Source organism: Pelophylax lessonae (genome assembly GCF_965119305.1).
Source record: "Pelophylax lessonae genome assembly, chromosome: 10".
Classification (NCBI taxonomy): Eukaryota; Metazoa; Chordata; class Amphibia; order Anura; family Ranidae; genus Pelophylax; species Pelophylax lessonae.
The window spans coordinates 4341632-4364052 of record NC_138777.1 but is presented as its reverse complement, the minus strand read 5'-3'; positions in this window follow the sequence as shown (position 1 = coordinate 4364052).

The window sequence follows — 22421 nt, the reverse complement described above, 5'->3', positions numbered from 1 at the left end:
TCCATATCGGTGATTAGTCAGGTCTGCTCCAACTGTCTTGACACCTCCTATTTAGCCAAAACTTCTCAGGTTGGCCAGAAGAATTCCCTTTTGAACTAGTAGGTCATCTGGACTCTGAGCCAACAGTAGAATACCATCGAAGTAATGGTGAGTTTTAAGCACCCCCTGTTTCCTCAGAAGGGCTACACAGAGATTATAACTTCCATAAAGGTCATCGGTGAGGTGGATAGCTCTGAAAGGAAGACCCACAAACTGGAAAAATCCATCTCACACCGAGACTCCGTTTCTTTAAATTTAGCACTGGTTTCTTTGTACGGGACATAGAGAATAACAGCCGGTAAAACTCTCTGAGGGAGGACTTAGAATAATTCCCCATTTCAGTCATATAATATTGATGTAATCAGAGAGGACATCCACCTTCTGAGGGGAATGTGCTATTCTGGTCAGGATGAAGAAATGTTCTGGAGGGTGATGTCTAAAGCACCAAAAGTAACCGTTTTACTGTAGATGGCACCCATTCGGCCACCCTAGTCCCCACCACTGTAGCCTGGGGGGGGGGGGATCTTCCATCAAACAGAATCCTGTAGGGCAGTGATCCCCAACCCCCGGGTCGCGGACCGGTACCGGTCCATGGATCAAATGGTACCGGTCCGCCCAAAGAACATTACATTATTTCCATTTTAGAAAAAAAAAATTCAGAAAAGGGTGGACCCGGGGAGCAGAGCAGTGCGCCCTGAGCCCACCCATTTGTGTGACAATAGCGAATGAATATTCACTATTGTCACACGGATCCTCCTCTTGGCCAATCAGGAAGCGGGTCCGAGACCCATTTCCTGATTGGCCGAAAGGCGAACCCATGCCATTGGCCGAGGAGAAGGGAGGATTTGAGGAGACGCAGGGAGACTGAGGAGAAAGCCGCCACTGCAAATCAGGTAAGTGCACTGGTCACTGTGCATTGATTGGGGGTACTCTGCATTGATTGGGGGCACGCTGTGGCACTCTGCATTGATGGGGGCACGCTGTGGCACTCTGCATTGATGGGGGCACGCTGTGGCACTCTGCATTGATGGGGGCACGCTGTGGCACTCTGTATTGATGGGGGCACGCTGTGGCACTCTGCATTGATTGGGGGCACGCTGTGGCACTCTGCATTGATTGGGGGCACGCTGTGGCACTCTGCATTGATTGGGGGCACGCTGTGGCACTCTGCATTGATTGGGGGCACGCTGTGGCACTCTGCATTGAGGGGGGCACGCTGTGGCACTCTGCATTGATTGGGGGCACGCGGTGGCACTCTGCATTGACGCCCCCCCTCCTCCCTCAGCGGGCCACAGAAAAATTATCAAACGTTGACCGGTCCACGCGATAAAAAGGTTGGGGAGCACTGCTGTAGGGGATGATGAAGGGATTGAAAAGGACCACGGCTGTGCATCTTTCAAAAAGGTGCCCTTGCACACCCTTCCATTTTCTCTTAAAGTTTTCCATTCTGGCAAAAGCATCTTGAGTCCTGGAATGTAGAGTGGACTAAACTATCAGAAAGAACTCACCAGAACCTCAACATCATATGAGGAGGAAGGCCAGATTAACCACCGATTGCTCCTGGAATAGTGCTTAGCATTAGGATGTATATTTGACTTTAATTCGTGGCCAATAAAGAGTGTTTGACATTTCAAGGATGTGTGCCGCTCTTTGAATCTTAAACCCTCTTATACGGCAATCAAGAGCCGACTGCGAGCACCATCCATCTGTACGGCAAGCTGAGGACAACCAGAATTGAGCGGCGGTGAGTCTCTTGGAATAGTCAAAACTTTTAGTCAGAGGTAAATTGTCATAATACAGGCACTTACCATCACCCTGCCTGAGGACAGGTTTGTTGGCCAAGGGCTGGGCTTTAAAGCCCTCTTCATTGTCGCTGAATGCAGCATTGCCTTAGGGGAACATTGATAACAACAAATGCTACTTTATCGACAAAATCCGCCGATCACTTAAAGCGGAGTTCCGGCCTCGGGGGTCAATTTGAGCTAAAAATACCCAGTCAGGGCTATTTTATTCCATAATGGATAGCCTCTGAACTGTCCCGGGTCGCACTTACCTGTAAGAAGAAATACTTACCTTGAACATTTCTTCTTCAGCGCTGCCATCTCAGGTGTGGGCAGCTGAAGCCGCAGTGCCCCTCTTCGTGTCCTCTTCCGTGACATCGGAGTCCCACAATGCACTGCACTGGCCCCGCTCGTCACTTCCGGTGCAGGCGCGGCATCCTAGCACAGCTTCTGGGCATGCCCAGAAGCTGTTTAGCAGTGAATGCCGCGCCTGCACCGGAAGTGACAAGCGGGGCCAGTGCAGGCGCATTGATTCCTGGGAGCGATGACGTTCAGCTCCCAGGAATCATCGCAAACCGGAAGTGACGGCGCAGGCCGGGAGGAAGAGGAAGGAAGGTGAGTATATTTTCTTCTATAATAAGGTAAGTCACCAAAAAAAAAAAAAGGCAGTATCCATTTCTCTTTCAGGTTGCCCTCAGCAAGCGGATGGCCCAAAATCGGTTTTTTTTCGATTTTGAGGCCGGAACTCTGCTTTAAGCTCACCAAGAGCACTAATAATCACCTCTTTCAGCGATTCATGGGTGATGGAGACCCCCACTCTGGGTCCCAACTATGCTGCGCTTGCAAAAAAATGACTGTGATCACTGGCTTACAAGCACCCCCTGCGTCTTGAAATGAATCTCTCAGATATCTTCATCAATCGTAGATACAGTCAGACTTGTATAAAGTACTCAAAATTTCTACTTGAGTAAAAGTACAAGTGCTCGATCAAAAAGTGACTTGAGTAGAAGTGGAAGTGCTCACAGAAAAAGTTACTTAAGTAGAAGTACTAAAGTATTCAACATTTTTTTTACTTAAGTATTGCAAGTAGTTTTTTCAAAAAAATTGCTACTTAAGTACTAAAAGTAAAAAGTACCAGTAGTTTTGAAAAAAAATTTCTACTCAAGTACTGAAAGTAGAAGTACAAGTACTGTGTTATGTAGTTATTAACGAAAGAAGTCAAAAGTTTGAACATCATATTGTTTTTTATTATTTCAAATGATTTATTCAAATGATTAACCTGTGTTTGTTAGTAGTTTCTTGATGCACTTTAAGCGCTGTAGCACCATTTATTTGTTTGTTTCATATTTTCTTTTTATTGGAAAGATTTGGTATAGCAGCTTTTATTATACACAGCCTTTATTTTCGTATGCGCTGATTTACAAATGACATTATACACATTTTTTGAGCTTTATGCAACCTGCCATCTACTGTTCTGGCAGTGGTAATTTTTTTAAAAGTAACGAGTAACTATGCAGCACAAAAAAAAAATACTTGAGTAGAAGTATCGAAATCATCGAAAAAATGTAGTGAAGTAAAAGTAGAAGTAGGAGAAAAAAATTCTACTCTAGGAAAGTACAGATACCGCATTTCGGTACTTAAGTACAGTACTTAAGTAGTTCTACTTCGTTACTATACATCTCTGGATACAGTCAACGGAAATTATCCCTGGAAAGAGTAACACACCTGACAAAAATGCATAATGGTAGTATCCATACCTTTGTAGTGGGGTGCAGTGCTGTAAAGTGCGTGCTACTGCAATGCATGGTAAGTGCATTAGCTCAATGCAGTGCCATTCTTTTGAGCAGAGAATTGGCACTTCCCTCTGGAGAAGGGTATCATTTAGCTGCTTCATACTTCTGTAAAACTTGATATCAATACTGCCACTCCTCTTGAATCAGCCCCTTCACATTTCCATTTATTGGGGAGTATGGAAGGACGTGTCTACAAAACATGATCTACTGACTTGGAAGGCAGAGATCTGGGTCATCCTATTCCAGGCCTGCTTAACTGCCCTAATGAATGACTAGAACCAAGAGGCACTCAAAACCTGCTTAGCCTCTTCAAGGACGACCTACCCTCTTCTACCTCTTCATCCCTTGTAATCAAAATAAGCAGGACAGGTCCTCTTTAATGTGAGATCTGGGGTCAAAAAGACCTCACATCTACACTAAAAAAGAAAATAAAAGTATTTTTTTTTTCATGAAGAAAAAAATGGGCTCTTTAACCACTTTACCACCGGAGGATTTTTCTGCTTTACGTCCAGGCCACTTTTTGCAACTTGGCACTGCGCGACTTTAACTGACAATTGCGCAGTCATGCAACACCGTACCCAAACGAAATTTACGTCCTTTTTTTCGCACAAACAAAGCTTTCTTTTGGTGGTATTTGATCACCTCTGCGCTTTTCATTTTTTGCGATATCAATAAAAAAAGAGCGACAATTTTGAAAAAATAACAATATTTTTCTACTTTGACAGTTAAAAAATATCCAATATATTCAATTTTTCTCATATATTTAGGCCAAAATGTATTTAGCTACATGTCTTTGACAAAAAAATTCTCAATGAGCGTATTTTTAACCACTTTAAGACCGGAAGGTTTTACCCCATTCCTGACCAGGCCATATTTTGCGATTCGGCACTGCGTTAATTTAACGAACAATTGCGCGGTCGTGCAATGCTGTACCCAAATTAAATTTATGTCCTTTTTCCCCCCACAAACAGAGCTTTCTTTTGATGGTATTTGATCACCTGTGCGATTTTTACTTTTTGCGCTATAAACAAAAAAAGAGCGACAATTAAAAAAATAAAAAACAATATTTTTCACATTTTTTTATATGAAATTCCCCCCCAAAAAAAAGTAAAAATCAAAATTTTTTAACATTTTAGGCCAATTTGTTTTCTGCTACATATGTTTGGTAAAAAAAAAAAATCGCAATAAGCGTATTTTGATTGGTTTGCGCAAAAGTTATCGCAGCTACTAACTACGGGAAATTGATGTCATTTTTATTGTTTTTTTTTTTTTAACTAGTAATGGTGGCGATCTGCAATTTTTTTTGCGGGACTGCGACATTGCGGCGGACAGATCGGACCCCTGACTGACATTTTTGACACTTTTGGGGGTACCAGTGACATTACTACAGTAATCAGTGCTTTAAATATGCACTGTTATTGTAATAATGACACTGGCAGGGAAGGGGTTAACTTTATTGGTGATCAAGGGGTTAATTGTATGCCTGGTGCTTACTGACGTGTGTGGGGGGAGGGGATTGAGTGACAGGCACAGATCGCAGGTTGAGCTATGCTGAATCCTGTAATCTGTCACTGCCTGTCACATAGGAGATCCGCCCGCTTTGTTTACACAAGCAGGCGGATCTCCACACTCGATCCCCGACGATCGGGGAAGAGCGGCGGTGATCGCCGCCTCTCCTCCCCTGGCCCGACTCCCGCTGTGTCTGAATACAGCCTGAAGTGAGCCACCGGCGGCGCGCGCGTGCGCAACCCACAAGGGGAGGAGTCTACGTCGCTGGATGGAATCGAGGCACTTTGCCGCAGTACCAGCTCAATGAGCGGTCGGCAAGTGGTTAAATCCGTTTGACGTTGCTCCGGTCCTCCAAGGCCATAGAATGGAGTGGGGGCCATCTTGCCCTCACTTGACGTTCTGCCTGAGGGGACAGCAGACCGGATCACTTTCCCTGCGAATGATAGGTACGGTAAGCCGGGAAAACGACCGGGAATTGGTGGGAGGGGGGGCACCTCTCTCGCCGCCCATAAGGGTGATCCTGTGGCGAATCCACCACTGGGACTACCCTTATGTTAAAGAGGACCGCCCGCCGTTTAAAAAAAATACCCGGGTTATGGCAACTATCTGCTACCATAACCCCGGTATTTCCCGTCAAAGTACCAACGTAAATAAATGGTGGGCAGTCTGTAAGTGGATAAGCAAGGGAAAACACAAGATGTTTCCAGTGCAAAAACCACCTCACGCATGCGTGTGCCTATACATGCCATAGCAAAGATGGCTGCCACACGGAGCCCTCTGCACAGCACATGCATGGATGACATAACCAGCCCTGAGACCAGAAACAGCCACAAAACCTGGACCATATTGTGCATGCACGCACATTGGTCAAAGGAAAAGCCACAGATGAAAGGAAAAAACTGCAGACAAAAGAAAAAGAAAATAAAAACAAACTACTAGAAGCAGCTCATTGTGAGATTTTTATCATATGAAGATTGTACAGTGTATGGAGAGATCTTTTCAATCAGATGTGAAAGGAAATTCTGACCCCATCTAATGGAATATGTGCAGTATGAGTTGTGAATTATGAACTGAAATCTCCGCAGTGAACTCGTGTCTTTGTTTTGTGACCATATAACACATTTCACCAATAATAGTGCATGGGGTTGAATTTAGGTGGCAAACTGACAAGGACTAATCTTGTGGTGTGTAGGTAGCACAGAACAACAAAGCAAAGGAAGATCTGCAATCACATTTTAAGCCCAATGAAGTTAGAGACAAGGGAGGAAAACAGAAAGGGATAGCACATACCTGTAGGAGAAAAACTGCAGCACTGACACCAGCATCAGGATTCAACACAGGTGTGCAGAGAGACACACGCATCATGGACTCCAGCAACCAAACACCAGCACAGGTGTGCAGAGAGACACACGCATCATGGACTCCAGCAAACACCAGCACAGGTGTGCAGAGAGACACACGCATCATGGACTCCAGCAAACACCAGCACAGGTGTGCAGGGAGACACACACATCATGGACTCCAGCAACCAAACACCAGCACAGGTGTGCAGAGAGACACACGCATCATGGACTCCAGCAACCAAACACCAGCACAGGTGTGCAGAGAGACACACACATCATGGACTCCAGCAAACACCATCTCAGGTGTGCAGAGAGACACACGCATCATGGACTCCAGCAAACACCAGCACAGGTGTGCAGAGAGACACACGCATCATGGACTCCAGCAAACACCAGCACAGGTGTGCAGGGAGACACACACATCATGGACTCCAGCAACCAAACACCAGCACAGGTGTGCAGAGAGACACACGCATCATGGACTCCAGCAACCAAACACCAGCACAGGTGTGCAGAGAGACACACACATCATGGACTCCAGCAAACACCATCTCAGGTGTGCAGAGAGACACACGCATCATGGACTCCAGAAAACACCATCTCAGGTGTGCAGGGAGACACACACATCATGGACTCCAGCAACCAAACACCAGCACAGGAGTGCAGAGAGACACACGCATCATGGACTCCAGCAACCAAACACCAGCACAGGAGTGCAGAGAGACACACACATCATGGACTCCAGCAACCAAACACCAGCACAGGTGTGCAGAGAGACACATGCATCATGGACTCCAGCAAACACCATCTCAGGTGTGCAGAGAGACACACGCATCATGGACTCCAGCAAACACCATCTCAGGTGTGCAGAGAGACACACGCATCATGGACTCCAGCAAACACCATCTCAGGTGTGCAGAGAGACACACACATCATGGACTCCAGCAACCAAACACCAGCACAGGAGTGCAGAGAGACACACGCATCATGGACTCCAGCAAACACCATCTCAGGTGTGCAGAGAGACACACGCATCATGGACTCCAGCAACCAAACACCATCTCAGGTGTGCAGGGAGACACACGCATCATGGACTCCAGCAAACACCAGCACAGGTGTGCAGGGAGACACACGCATCATGGAATCCAGCAAACACCAGCACAGGTGTGCAGAGAGACACACGCATCATGGACTTCAGCAAACACCATCTCAGGTGTGCAGGGAGACACACGCACAGGCCCGGACTGGGACAAAAAATAGGCCCGGGCATTTTAGGCTGAGCAGCCCATTTTTTTTTTTTTTAACAAAATGACCAATGATGAACAACTACCGGTTTCTCTATATTAGTTATATTTAGCCTGCACATCCATGCGATCCGATTCTGCAAATTGCGATGCGTTTTGGAAACTGATTGCGGGGTGTCGTTAACCTAACATACACTCCGCAATCTGTTTGCATGGATGGGTTGCTATTTAGATGAAGTCTGCATTTAGTGTGAACCCAGGCTAAGAGATAACAGGTAATTTTAGGGTACATTAAAAATATATTACCCAATTTTTGGGTAAAATATAAAAGATGAGTTTGTGTCAAGTAAATAAATACCCAACATGTTAAACCTTAAGACTATGCATGCCCGAAAATAGCAACACATTTCAGTACCCTATATTTTCTATAGGCAAAGCTATTAAAGATCATAGAGGTCATCAGTTCAGAGTTACCATGAATAATGATCCTATAATTATTGCTCTCATTCCAGTGTGCAGGGTCATATATTACATGTGTAGTAAAATCAAGGTTTTTGTTCACAGGCGCTCCCAAAATGTAGTTTCGTATGGTGGTGGTGGGGGATAGGGGTGACATCAGTAGCAGTGGTGGTTGGGATTGGGGTGACTTCAGTGGTGGTGGGGATAGAGGTGACATCAGTGGCAGTGGTGGTGGGGATAGGGGTTACATCAGTGGCAGTGGTGGTGAGGATAGGGGTGACATTGGTGGTGGGGATAGGGGTGACATCAGTGGCAGTGGTGGTGGGGATAGGGGTTACATCAGTGGCAGTGGGAATAGGAATGACATCAGTGGCAGTGGGGATAGGGGTGACATCAGTGGCAGTGGTGGTGGGGATAGGCATTACATCAGTGGCAGTGGGAATAGGAATGACATCAGTGGCAGTGGGGATAGGGGTGACATCAGTGGCAGTGGTGGTGGGGATAGGGGTTACATCAGTGACAGTGGGAATAGGAATAACACCAGTGGCAGTGGGAATAGGAATGACATCAGTGGCAGTGGGGATTGGGATGACATCAGTGGCAGTGGTGGGGATAGGGGTTACATCAGTGGCAGTGGTGGTGAGGATAGGGGTGACATTGGTGGTGGGGATAGGGGTGACATCAGTGGCAGTGGTGGTGGGGATAGGGGTCACATCAGTGGCAGTGGGAATAGGAATGACATCAGTGGCAGTGGGGATAGGGGTGACATCAGTGGCAGTGGTGGTGGGGATAGGCATTACATCAGTGGCAGTGGGAATAGGAATGACATCAGTGGCAGTGGGGATAGGGGTGACATCAGTGGCAGTGGTGGTGGGGATAGGGGTTACATCAGTGACAGTGGGAATAGGAATAACACCAGTGGCAGTGGGAATAGGAATGACATCAGTGGCAGTGGGGATTGGGATGACATCAGTGGCAGTGGTGGGGATAGGGGTTACATCAGTGGCAGTGGTGGTGAGGATAGGGGTGACATTGGTGGTGGGGATAGGGGTGACATCAGTGGCAGTGGTGGTGGGGATAGGGGTCACATCAGTGGCAGTGGGAATAGGAATGACATCAGTGGCAGTGGGGATAGGGGGTGACATCAGTGGCAGTGGTGGTGGGGATAGGCGTTACATCAGTGGCAGTGGGAATAGGAATGACATCAGTGGCAGTGGGGATAGGGGTGACATCAGTGGCAGTGGTGGTGGGGATAGGGGTTACATCAGTGGCAGTGGGAATAGGAATGATCAGTGGCAGTGGGGATTGCGATGACATCAGTGGCAGTGGGAATAGGAATGATCAGTGGCAGTGGGGATTGCGATGACATCAGTGGCAGTGGTGGGGATAGGGGTTACATCAGTGGCAGTGGGGATAGGGGTGACATCAGTGGCAGTGGTGGTGGGGATAGGGGTTACATCAGTGGCAGTGGTATGGGGATAGGGGTTACATCAGTGGCAGTGGGAATAGGAATGACATCAGTGGCAGTGGGGATTGCGATGACATCAGTGGCAGTGGTGGGGATAGGGATGACATCAGTGGCAGTGGGGATTGCGATGACATCAGTGGCAGTGGTGGGGATAGGGATGACATCAGTGGTGGTGGTGGTGGGGATAGCGTTGACATCAGTGGTGGTTGGGATAGAGATAACATCAGTGTTGAGGATAGGGTTGACATCAGTGGGAGTAGTGGTAAGCATAGGGATAACATCAGTGGCAGTGGTGGTGGGGATAAGGATGACATCAGTGGCAGTGGTGGTGGGGATAGGAATGACAATGTTCACTGCCACTGATGTCATCCCTATCCTCACCACCATTGCCACTGATGTCATCCCTATCCCCACCACCACCGCTACTGATGTCATCCCTATCCCCCCATCACCACTGCCTCATGGGAGGGGTGGAGATCAGACAGAGGGATGGCTGTGGGAGGGATGTGATCAGGCAGAGGGATGGCGGTGGGAGAGATGGGATCAGGCAGAGGGATGGCGGTGGGAGGGATGGGATCAGGCGGTGGGAGGGATGGGATGAGGCAGAGGGATGGCGGCAGGATGGATGGGATGAGGCAGAGCAGAGGGATGGATGGGATGAGGCAGAGCAGAGGGATGGCGGTGGGATGGATGGGATGAGGCAGAGCAGAGGGATGGCGGTGGGATGGATGGGATGAGGCAGAGCAGAGGGTTGGATGTGGGATGGATGGGATGAGGCAGAGCAGAGGGTTGGAGGTGGGGTAGATGGGATGAGGCAGAGCAGAGGGGTGGAGGTGGGATGGATGGGATGAGGCAGAGCAGAAGGTTGGAGGTGGGATGGATGGGATGAGGCACAGCAGAGGGTTGGAGGTGGGATGGATGGGATGAGGCAGAGCAGAGGGTTGGAGGTGGGATGGATGGGATGAGGCAGAGCAGAGGGTTGGAGGTGGGATGGATGGGATGAGGCACAGCAGAGAGTTGGAGGTGGGATGGATGGGATGAGGCAGAGCAGAGGGTTGGAGGTGGGATGGATCGGATGAGGCAGAGCAGAGGGGTGGAGGTGGGATGGATGGGATGAGGCAGAGCAGAGGGTTGGAGGTGGGATGGATGGGATGAGGCACAGCAGAGGGTTGGAGGTGGAATGGATGGGATGAGGCAGAGCAGAGGGTTGGAAGTGGGATGAGGCAGAGCAGAGGGTTGGAGGTGGGATGGATGGGATGAGGCAGAGCAGAGGGTTGGAGGTGGGATGGGTGGGATGAGGCAGAGCAGAGGGGTGGAGGTGTGATGGATGGGATGAGGCAGAGCAGAGGGTTGGAGGTGGGATGGGTGGGATGAGGCAGAGCAGAGGGGTGGAGGTGGGATGGATGGGATGAGGCACAGCAGAGGGTTGGAGGTGGGATGGATGGGATGAGGCAGAGCAGAGTGTCTTGTAAAGAGTAGAGTGTTTGTGTTGTACCCTTTCTTCCTTACCTTGCAGAATTGCAGCAGTCCTTGGGTGCCGGTGTCTTCGGTGCGGCTGCACATTGTTCCCGCCAGGTCCGGATCAAGCAGAAGGGGTCCCCTCTAGCTCCACCCCCTTCACAGCCAGTCCTCCCCCTCCAGTCCTGAGCTTAACTACGCTGGATGGCGATGGCTGCGCCTGCGGAGCCGGCAGCAGTGAGCGCAGCCCGGCGGCTGCCAGCCTGCCACTATGCCTAGGACTAGGGACAGTACACAGTGCAGTGACATACCCGGCCGGAGGCCGGCTGGCCAGAAGAATATGCGGTAATGCGGCCGGCCGGCCGGCCGGCCGCGGAGAGGCCAGCTCGGAGGGAGGGACACTGTCTGGGACTGGCACACAAAATTACATGCGCCCAGAGGTCGGCCCACCGGGCATGTGCCCGCTTTGCCCTATGGTCAGTCCGGCCCTGCACACGCATCATGGACTTCAGCAAACAAACACCATCTCAGGTGTGCAGAGAGACACACGCATCATGGACTCCAGCAACCAAACACCAGCACAGGTGTGCAGAGAGACACACGCATTATGGACTCCAGCATTATATATGTCATATAATTGTAGCAATATTTCCAGACCTGGGGCCTGAGGTGGGTCTGCCATCAGTACCGGTAACACTGCCAACACATTTAAGTTGTGACCCCAGGTGTGAGAACTGAGACAATGACCATTCCGGCATCTTTGGTTTGTTTTGTTTTATTGTATATTGGGGATGGGAGAAGGGAATGAGTGGGATACTCCTCTGGCTGTTCTAGGCTTAACTGGGACTTTGTACAAAAATGCTCAATAGCGCTGTCTTGGTGCCAGCTGAATGCAGACCAGCGCTTCCTGACGCTTCAAAAACTGCTTGACTGAATTAGTGCTGAAACCTTGACTTTAACTTGGATTGTTAGCTCAGAAGCTCCAGGACTGTAGAACTCTTGACTCCTGGTACTTGGTGTAGCTCAAAAGTCACTGTACAGCTCCCTCCAACCCTTCACTGGCTGAGGTAGCTCCTTGTTACTACTTGTGCTGCTGCAACTCTCAACTTTGTACACTTCACACTGTACACTGACTCTTCAGGGACCAAACTGCAGGTCCCCCCTCTAATACTTCAGCGTCCTCTGACTAGGCACCCCCTTTAACAGTTAGCTGACTCCTGGATCCCTAGAACCAGGGGTTGACTGGCAACTTTTGACCCAGGGGGCAAGTACTAACCAGAGGCCCAGGGTGCAGCGATTCGGCCCCCCTCCCACTCTCCCTCTTTCTGGCCTTCTTCCAACCCCAATTCCAGGCTGAAGCTCCGATCCAGATACTCTTTACTGATCGAATCCAGGTTTCCCACCTGGCCATCAGGGGGCAGTTGGGGGGAGCTGGGACAGCTCGGTCAGGGCTGGCTGGGGGAGGGGAGTCTCCATTGGGGTATTGAACCGGCCTCTGCTCAGACACAGTTAACACCTGGGAGGAAGGATGCGCTTTTTCCTTGTCTTCATCCTGCACTCAGTAGGTCAGCGGTGGGGACTTCTCTTCACCAGTAATCCTTTATGCATGTCTGTGGCAGAAGCAGTGCAGACTTTTTATGGGGCATCAGAGCAGCCCGGGGGGCAATTGCCTCTCAGCCCCCTAGGCCAGTCCTCCCCTGCCTAGAACCTTCTTCGGAGTGGTCCCCTCTAACTCTAGGCAGACCCCCAGGGGCAATCCTCAGTACTCACGACCTTTGTAGGCTTTCCTGGAACTGGATCCCTTTCTCTCTCCGCTGGTTCTCGGCACACCGGATCCTCTCTGCAGCTCAGCTCCATACTCTTTGGATTCCCAGGCTGCAACCCGGGACACTGGCTTCCTCTGACAGAAGGAGAGACAGCCGTACTCTCCCTCCTGGGACTCTGCTTCTCACCAAAGACGCTGCATCATGCGTTCCTTCAGAACTTATACCCACTCCCAGAATCCTTTGCGGCAGAATCTGCCTTCTGGGGTAGATACAGGTCTTAATGTATCTCTGATTGGGTTTCCTCCACTGTCCAATGAGAATCCTCTCTTGGAGCCAGTGGGGAGACTCCCCTCTCAGCAGACACACCTGGGAGACATGACAGCCAGCTGAAATCATGGCCCTGCTGTTAGGCAGCCAAGGCCCCCTATACTTTTACCTAGCACCTACCTGTAGGGTGCTACATCTTATATATATTTTTAACACTGCATTTACTCATATTTTATGTCTGTATATTTTCCATATTATGACAAGGAGAGGAAAATTTAAGATTTATTTAATTATTTTCTATTATTTTATTTATTTTATTATTACTATTTATTTCTTGATTTTTTTTATTATTAAAATTCAGATTTTAATATTAAAATTCTGTCTCCATCATTTAAAATACACCTATGATAACAATTATAGACCCTTCATTTCTTTGTAAGTGGGCAAACTTACACAATCTGCAGGAAATAAAATCATTATTTTCCCCACAGTATGGTCTATTAACTCATCATTCATTGTGTAATCTCATGTTATATAATATGTATTTTTAACACTGCATTTATTCATACATTTTTGGCCATATTATGACAAGGAGAAGAAAATGTAGGATTTTATTATTTATTTATAAATTTTTTTTATTATTATTTTAATTATTTTATTATTATTATTATTACTATTTATTTCTTTACATTTTTTTTATTATTACAAATTCTGATTTTAAGAATAAAATTCTGTCTCCGTCATTAAAATTACATCTATGATAAAAATTATAGACCCTTCAATCTGCAGGAAATAAAATCATTATTTTCCCCACAGTATGGTCTATTAACTCATCATTCATTGTGTAATCTCATGTTATATAATATGTATTTTTAACACTGCATTTATTCATACATTTTTGGCCATATTATGACAAGGAGAAGAAAATGTAGGATTTTATTATTTATTTATAAATTTTTTTTATTATTATTTTAATTATTTTATTATTATTATTATTACTATTTATTTCTTTACATTTTTTTTATTATTACAATTTTTGCTTATATATTACTGATGTTTGTTGTGAGTACTTTTCATATGTTTTTCTTTGCATTGTAATTAAAATTCTTAAATAAAAGAATGAAAAAAAAAAAATAAATAAATAATGCGTGAAGCTCAACACTCAACAATCCTACACAAGCTACTTTGGCGCCTTTCTCATACATCGGTCAGCCAATTTTTTTAAAATTAAAATTCTGATTTTAATATTACGGTAGATTACCTCATCATTCATTGTGTAATCTCATGTCATATAATATATATTTTTAACACTGCATTTATTCATAAATTTTTGGCCATATTATGACAAGGAGAAGAAAATTTAGGATTTTATTATTTATTTATTCATTTTTTTCTATTATTATTTTATTTATTGTATTATTATTATTACTGTTTATTTCTTTACATTTTTTTTATTATTCAAATTTTTGCTTATATATTACTGATATTTGTAGTGAGTACTTTTCATATGTTTTTCTTTGCATTGTAATTAAAATTCTTAAATAAAAGAATGAAGAAAAATTATAATAAAATAATGCGTGAAGCTCAACACTCAAAAATCCTACGCAAGCTACTTTGGTGCCTTTCTAATACATAGGTCAGCCAATTTTTTTTATTAATAAAATTCTGATTTTAAGAATAAAATTCTGTCTCCGTCATTAAAATTACATCTATGATAAAAATTATAGACCCTTCATTTCTTTGTAAGTGGGCAAACTTACATAATCTGCAGGGAATCAAATCATTATTTTTCTCACTGTACGGTCTATTACCTCATCATTCATTGTGTAATCTCATGTCATATAATATATATTTTTAACACCGCATTTATTCATAATTTTTTGTCTATATTATTGTCCATATTATGACAAGGAGAAAAAAATGTAGGATTTTATTATTTATTTATTCATTATTTTCTATTATTATTATTTTATTTATTTTATTGTTGTTATTATTATTATTATTATTGTTATTATTATTGTTATTTTTATTACTATTTATTTCTTTAAATTTTTTTATTATTCAAATTTTTGCTTATATATTACTGATATTTGTAGTGAGTACTTTTCATATGTTTTCTTTGCATTGTAATTAAAATTCTTAAATAAAAGAATGAAGAAAAAAAATAATAAAATAATTTGTGAAGCTCAACACTCAAAAATCCTACACAAGCTACTTTGGCGCCTTTCTCATACATAGATCAGCCAATTTTTTTAAAATTAAAATTCTGATTTTAAGATTACGATCTATTACCTCATCATTCATTGTGTAATCTCATGTCATATAATATATATTTTTAACACTGCATTTATTCATCATTTTTTGTCCATATTATGACAAGGAGAAGAAAATTTAGGATTTCATAATTTATTTATTCATTATTTTCTATTATGATTTTATTTATTTATTTATTTTTTATTATTATTATTATTATTATTATTATTATTATTATTATTATTAGTATTATTATTAGTATTTATTTATTCATTATTTTCTATTATTATTTTATTTATTTTATTATTATTATTGCTATTTATTTCTTAAAATTTTTGTATTATTCAAATTTTCGTTCATATATATTACTGAAGTTTGTAGTGAATATTTTTCATATGTTTTTGTTTGCATTGTAATTTAAATTCTTAAATAAAAAATGAAGTAAAAAATAAATAAATAAATAAATAAAATAATGTGTGAAGCTCATCACTCAAAAATCCTACACAAGCTACTAAGGCGCCTTTCTCATACATAGGTCAGCTGCCAATTTAGGCTTTTTCACACTTGTGCAGCCTCAAAGGACCCCCTGCTGGAGAATAACCTACCCCAGTGGCAGCGAAAAGGTGAGAGCATCCGTGCAAGGTAATGAAATCCTGAAAACATGATCTGTTAGGGGGGGGGGGGGGGATTTAGAGACGGAGGCTGGGAACCGATGCATTAACCCCTTTCTACCAGCAGAGGGTTTCAGGAAGCACCTTCCCATTGAACATGTGTGGAGGTGTGTGCACTCTGGCCGCAGTCAATCACACAGCGCTATGAGCACTTTGGAGCGGAAGCCGCAGCACCTCTCACTTCCTCGGCAGCGACGGGTTAACGGCTGGCGGCGGGTGAACGGCGGCGTATGTAAGCAGTAAGCAGATTTTTTTTTTTGCAGCTCCGCCACCACAAGCCTCATTTAAAATTCATAAATGCTAATCCTCCATAATTTACGGTTTAGAACGCAGCCTCACTCACAGGCCCCGTGGCTACGGCTCTGTCAGTGTAATTATGCCGCCGAGCCGAAATTGGACTACTAACTGAGATTTTAAACAGGGGAGGAAATCCTTTTGGCTGGCAGCTCACCCAATTATTCCAAATAAGCAAACAGATTAGTGAGCAATTTTCCAGTTAAATCTGGCGCCGGGTGCCGGGGACGGCGTGTTAAATATTCAGAAGTAAATAGATTAGAGATGAAATGTTCCCTTTTTTCAAGCTTCATTTAATGTGTATACAGAAACTTTTTTTTTTCTTTCTCCCGTTGCCTCTTTATTCCGTCCTCATTGAAGTGTGACTGTATCGAGTCTAATGCGCAGACCTTTTGGCGGCGTTCGCTTTGACTCGCGCCGCGGGGTGGAAGGCGAACTTCGCTATCAGGACGAATGGCGATCGCGTCACCGCGTGAAAATGAAAGACGGATTTCGCAGAGGTCGTTACCGTAAGTGCGCAGGACCGCCGCCGGCCGATATTCAATAGATGATCTGTCTTAAAAAAAACGTTACGGGGATCAAATCCAAATATCTCATCCTCAAATCCTTTATGAAGAACTCTGATAGCCAGTTGGTGGCATATGGATTCCTTGGCGCCGCGGGTAGAAGGCGAACTTCGCTATGAGGACAAATGATGAACACGTCAGCATGTGAAGATAAAAAAATAGATTTCGTGAAGGACGTTACCGAAAGTGCGTGTGACCGCCGCTAGCCGATATTCAATAGATGATCTGTCTAAAAAAAGCGTTACGGGGATCAAATCCAAATATCTCGTCCGTATATCCTTCATGAAGAACTCAGACAGCCAGTTGGTGGCTTATGGATTCCATGGTGCCGCGGCTAGAAGGTAAACTTTTCTATCAGGACGAATGGCGATCACGTCACTGCATGAAAATGAAAGATGGGTTTCATCAAACTCATTACCGTAAGTGCGCAGGACCGCCACCGACCGATATTAAATAGACGATCCGTCCTCATTGAAGTGTGACTGTATCGAGTCTAATGCGCGTACCTTTTGGCGGCGTTCGCTTTGACTCGCGCCACGGGGTGGAAGGCGAACTTCGCTACCAGAACGAAATGGCGATCGCGTCACTGCGTGAAAATGAAAGACGGATTTCACAGAGGTCATTACCGTAAGTGCGCAGGACCACCGCCAGCCGATATTCAATAGATGATCTGTCTAAAGAAAAGCGTTACGGGGATCAAATCCAAATATCTCATCCGCAAATCCTTCATGAAGAACTCTGATAGTCAATTGGTGGCATATGGATTCCTTGGCTCCGCGGGTAGAAGGTGAACTTCGCTATCAGGACGAATGGCGATTGCGTCACTGCGTGAAAATGAAAGATGGGTTTCACTGAGGTCATTACCGTAAGTGTGCAGGACCGCCGCCGACCGATATTAAATAGACGATCTGTTAAAAAAAAAAAAAAAAAAGCATTATGGGGATCAAATCCAGATATCTTGTAAGCAAATCCTTCATGAAGAACTCTGATAGTCAATTGGTGGCATATGGATTCCTTGGTGCCGCGGCTAGAAGGCAAACTTTTCTATCAGGAGGAATGGCGATCGCGTCACCACGTGAAAATGAAAGACGGATTTCGCAGAGGTCATTACTGTAAGTGTGCAGGACCGCCGCTGGCCGATATTCAAAAGACGATCTGTCAAAAAAAAACGTTACGGGGGATCAAATCAAAATACCTCATCCGCAAATCCTTCATGAAGAACTCTGATAGCAAGTTGGTGGCATATGGATTTCTTGGCGCCGTGGGTAGGAAAAATGGTGAACACGTCAGCATGTGAAGATAAAAAATAGATTTCGTGGAGGACGTTACCGCAAGTGCGCAGGACCGCCGCTGGCCGATATTAAATAGATGATCTGTCAAAAAAAGAAAAGCATTACGGGGATCAAATCCAGATATCTTGTCCGCAAATCCTTCATGAAGAACTCTGATAGCCAATTGGTGGCATATGGATTCCTTGGCACCACAGGACAAATGGCGAACACGTCAGCATGTGAAGATAAAAAATAGATTTTGTGGAGGACGTTACCGAGTGTGCGCGGGACCTCCGCCAGCCGATATTCAATAGATGATCTGTTAAAAAAAGCGTTACGGGATCAAATCCAGATATCTCATCCGCAAATCCTTCATGAAGAACTCTGATAGCCAGTTGGTGGCATATGGATTCCTTGGTGCCGCGGGTACAATGCAAACTTTTCTATCAGGATGAATTGCGATCGCGTCACTGCATGAAAATGAAAGATGGGTTTCGCCAAGGTCGTTACCGTAAGTGCGCAGGATCGCCGCCAGCCAATATTCAATAGAAGATCTGTCTAAAGAAAAAGTCTGTTGGGGATCAAATCCAAATATCTCGTCTGCAAATCCTTCATGAAGAACTCCGATAGCCAGTTGGTGGCATATGGATTCCTTGGTGCCGCGGGTACAATGCAAACTTTTCTATCAGGACGAATGGCGATTGCGTCACTGCGTGAAGATGGGTTTCACCAAGCTCATTACCGTAAGTGCGCAGGAGCGCCGCCGACCGATATTAAATAGACGATCCATCCTCATTGAAGTGTGACTGTATCGAGTCTAATGCGTGGACCTTTTGGCGGCAATCGCTTTGACTTGCGCCGCGGGATGGAAGGCGAACCTCGCTATCAGGACGAATGGCAACCGCGCCACCGCATGAAAATGAAAGCTTGGTTTAGCTGAGGTCGTTCGCGTCACTGCGTGAAAATGAAAGCTTGATTTCGCCGAGGTTGTTACTGTAAGTGCGCAGGACCGCAGCTGGCCGATATTAAATAGACGATCTGTCAAAAAAAAGAAATGCGTTACGGGGATCAAATCCAGAATCAAATCCTTTATGAAGAACTCTGATAGCCAATTGGTGGTATATGGATTCCTTGGCACCGCGGGTAGAAGGCGAACTTCACTATCAGGAAAAATGGTGAACGCGTCCGCATGTGAAGATAAAAAATTGATTTTGTGTAGATTTTGTGAAAGTGTGCGGGACCACCGTCAGCCAATATTTAATCGATGATCTGTCAAAAAAAAAAGCATTACGGTTATCAAATCCAAATATCTCATCCACAAATCCTTCATGAAGAACTCTGATAGCCAGTTGGTGGCATATGGATTCCTTGGTGCCGCGGGTACAAGGCAAACTTTTCTATCAGGATGAATGGCGATCACGTCACTGCGTGAAAATGAAAGCTTGATTTCGCCAAGGTCGTTACCGTAGGGGCGCAGGACCGCCGCCGGCCGATAATAAATAGATGATCTGTCAAAATAAAAGTGTGTTGGGATTTAAATCCAAATATCTCGTCCGCAAATCCTTCATGAAGAACTCTGACAGCCAGTTGGTGGCATGTGGATTCCTTGGCGCTGCGGGTAGAAGGCGAACTTCACTATCAGGACGAATGGCGATCCCGTCACTAGATATGTGGTGTTTTGAAAAAATATTCGGACAAATTTTTCGTTATTAGGGGATTTGGATATATCCGAATACCGGACTTGCAGTATAAACTAAGTTTACCGAATTCTCCCAATAACGAAACGAAATTCGTCTGAATTTCGCAAGTTCAAAATTGAAATTCAAATAAAATTTTACATCGAATTCCAGTTGAAATCGAACTGTAAACATATTTCTGAAATCAAAGACTGTGGGTGTCATTTTTAAATAATTTTTTGTTATGCCAAAGATGATTTAAAGAGTCATTGTAATCATTTGATGAAGATTTTTCTTTCGTTTCTTTTTCGAATCGAAAAAAATCAGTAGATTCAACGAAAATTCGAAAAAGACTTAAAACAAATTCCGAATATGAACTGAACGAATCAACCGAAATGAACAAAACTAAATAACTAGATTAACAAAACTAAACACACTTTTTCGTCATGCATGTTTACCAGTCACCGCCTGAAAATGAAAGATGGATTTCGCCGACGCCGTTACCGTAAGTGCGCAGGACCGCCGCCAGCCAATAATAAATAGACGATCTGTCAAAAAAAAAAAGCGTTACGGGGATCAAATCCAAATATCTTGTCCGCAAATCCTTCATGAAGAGCGGTATCTGGACTGTATCTTGATATACATTATATTGTCAAAAGTATTAGGACGCTTGCCTTTACACACACATGAACTTTAATGGCATCCCAGTCTTAGTCCGTAGGGTTCAATATTGAGTTGGCTCCGCCCTTTACAGCTATAACAGCTTCAACTCTTCTGGGAAGGCCGTCCACAAGGTTTAGGAGTGTCTATGGGAATGTTTCACCATTCTTCCAGAAGCAGACCTATTTGTGAGGTCAGGCACTGATGTTGAATGAGAAGTCTTGGCTCACAGTCTCTGCTATAATTCATCCCAAAGGTGTTCTATGGGGTTGAGGTCAGGACTCTGTGCAGGCCAGTCAAGTTCCTCCACCCCAAACTCGCTCATCCATGTCTTTATGGACCTTGCTTTGTGCACTGGTGTGCAGTCATGTTGGAACAGGAAGGGGCCATCCCCAAACTCCTCCCACAAAGTTGGGAGCATGAAATTGTCCAAAATGTCTTGGTATGCTGACGGCTTAAGAGTTCCCTTCACTGGAACTAAGGGGCCAAACCCAACCCCTGAAAAACAACCCCCACACCACAATCCCCCCTCCACCACATGATTGTTTATTTGCAAAGTTGGGCAGTTTCCACTCCCCATGTAGACCCAGTGGCGTAGCGTGGGGGGTGCAGGGGGGGGCGGCCGCACCGGGCGCAACATCTGGGGGGGGTGCATCCGCAGTGTCACTCTGTCTGTCTGAATCTGACATACACAGTTCACACACTGTCTGCGGCTGCCTCCATCTTTAGGCTGGGAGATGTCCAGCGCGGCCGCCCTATGGCTGAAAATGGTGGGTCGGGGCGGGGCTGGACTGTGCTTCACCTGTCCATTGGTGTATTGTGGGGTGGCGTTTCAAGTGAGTCAGCAGCCCGGCGCTGTCACAGAGTGGTTTTTTTTTTAATCACCTAATTAGAGCCAGAGGCTCTAATAGGCTTCAAAAAAGGGTGGACCCGGGGCGCAGAGAAGAGCGCCCCGAACCCACCCATTGTGTGACAATAGCGAATGAAAATGTGCTATTGTCACAGGGATCCTCCCCCTGGCCAATCGGGAAGCGGGTCCGAGACCTGCTTCCTGATTGGCCGAAAAGCGAACGCATGCCATTGGCCAAGGAGGAGGCGGGAGGACTCGAGGAGAAGCCTCGAGTCCTCCCTAAGTCTCTCAGCATTGAAAGGGGCACGCTGGACACTCTGCATTGAAAGGAGGCATGCTGGTCATTCTGCATTGAAAAGGAGCACGCTGGTCATTCTGCATTGAAAGGGGGCATGCTGGTCATTCTGCATTGAAAGGGGGCACGTTGGTCATTCTGCATTGAAAGGGGGCACGCTGGTTATTCTGCATTGAAAGGGGGCACGTTGGTCATTCTGCATTGAAAGGGGGCATGCTGGTCATTCTGCATTGAAAGGGGGCATGCTGGTCTCTCTGCATTGAATGGGGGCACGCTGGTCTGTCTGCATTGAAAGGGAGCACGCTGGTCTCTCTGCATTGAATGCGGGCACGTTGGTCTGTCTGCATTGAAAGGGGGCACGCTGGTCATTCTTCATTGAATGGGGGCACGCTGGTCTCTCTGCATTGAATGGGGGCATGCTGGACATTCTGCATTGAATGTGGGCACCATACTCTCTCTGCATTGAATAGGGGCATGCTGGTCTGTCTGCATTGAAAGGGGTACGCTGGTCTGTCTGCATTGAAAAGGGGCACGATGGATTCTCTGCATTGAAAGGGGGCATGCTGGTCACTCTGCATTGAAAGGGGGCACGCTGGTCTCTCTGCATTGAATGGGGGCATGCTGGTCTCTCTGCATTGAAAGGGGGCACGTTGGTCTCTCTGCATTGAAAGGGGGCACGCTGGTCATTCTTCATTGAATGGGGGCACGCTGGTCTCTCTGCATTGAATGGGGGCACGCTGGACATTCTGCATTGAATG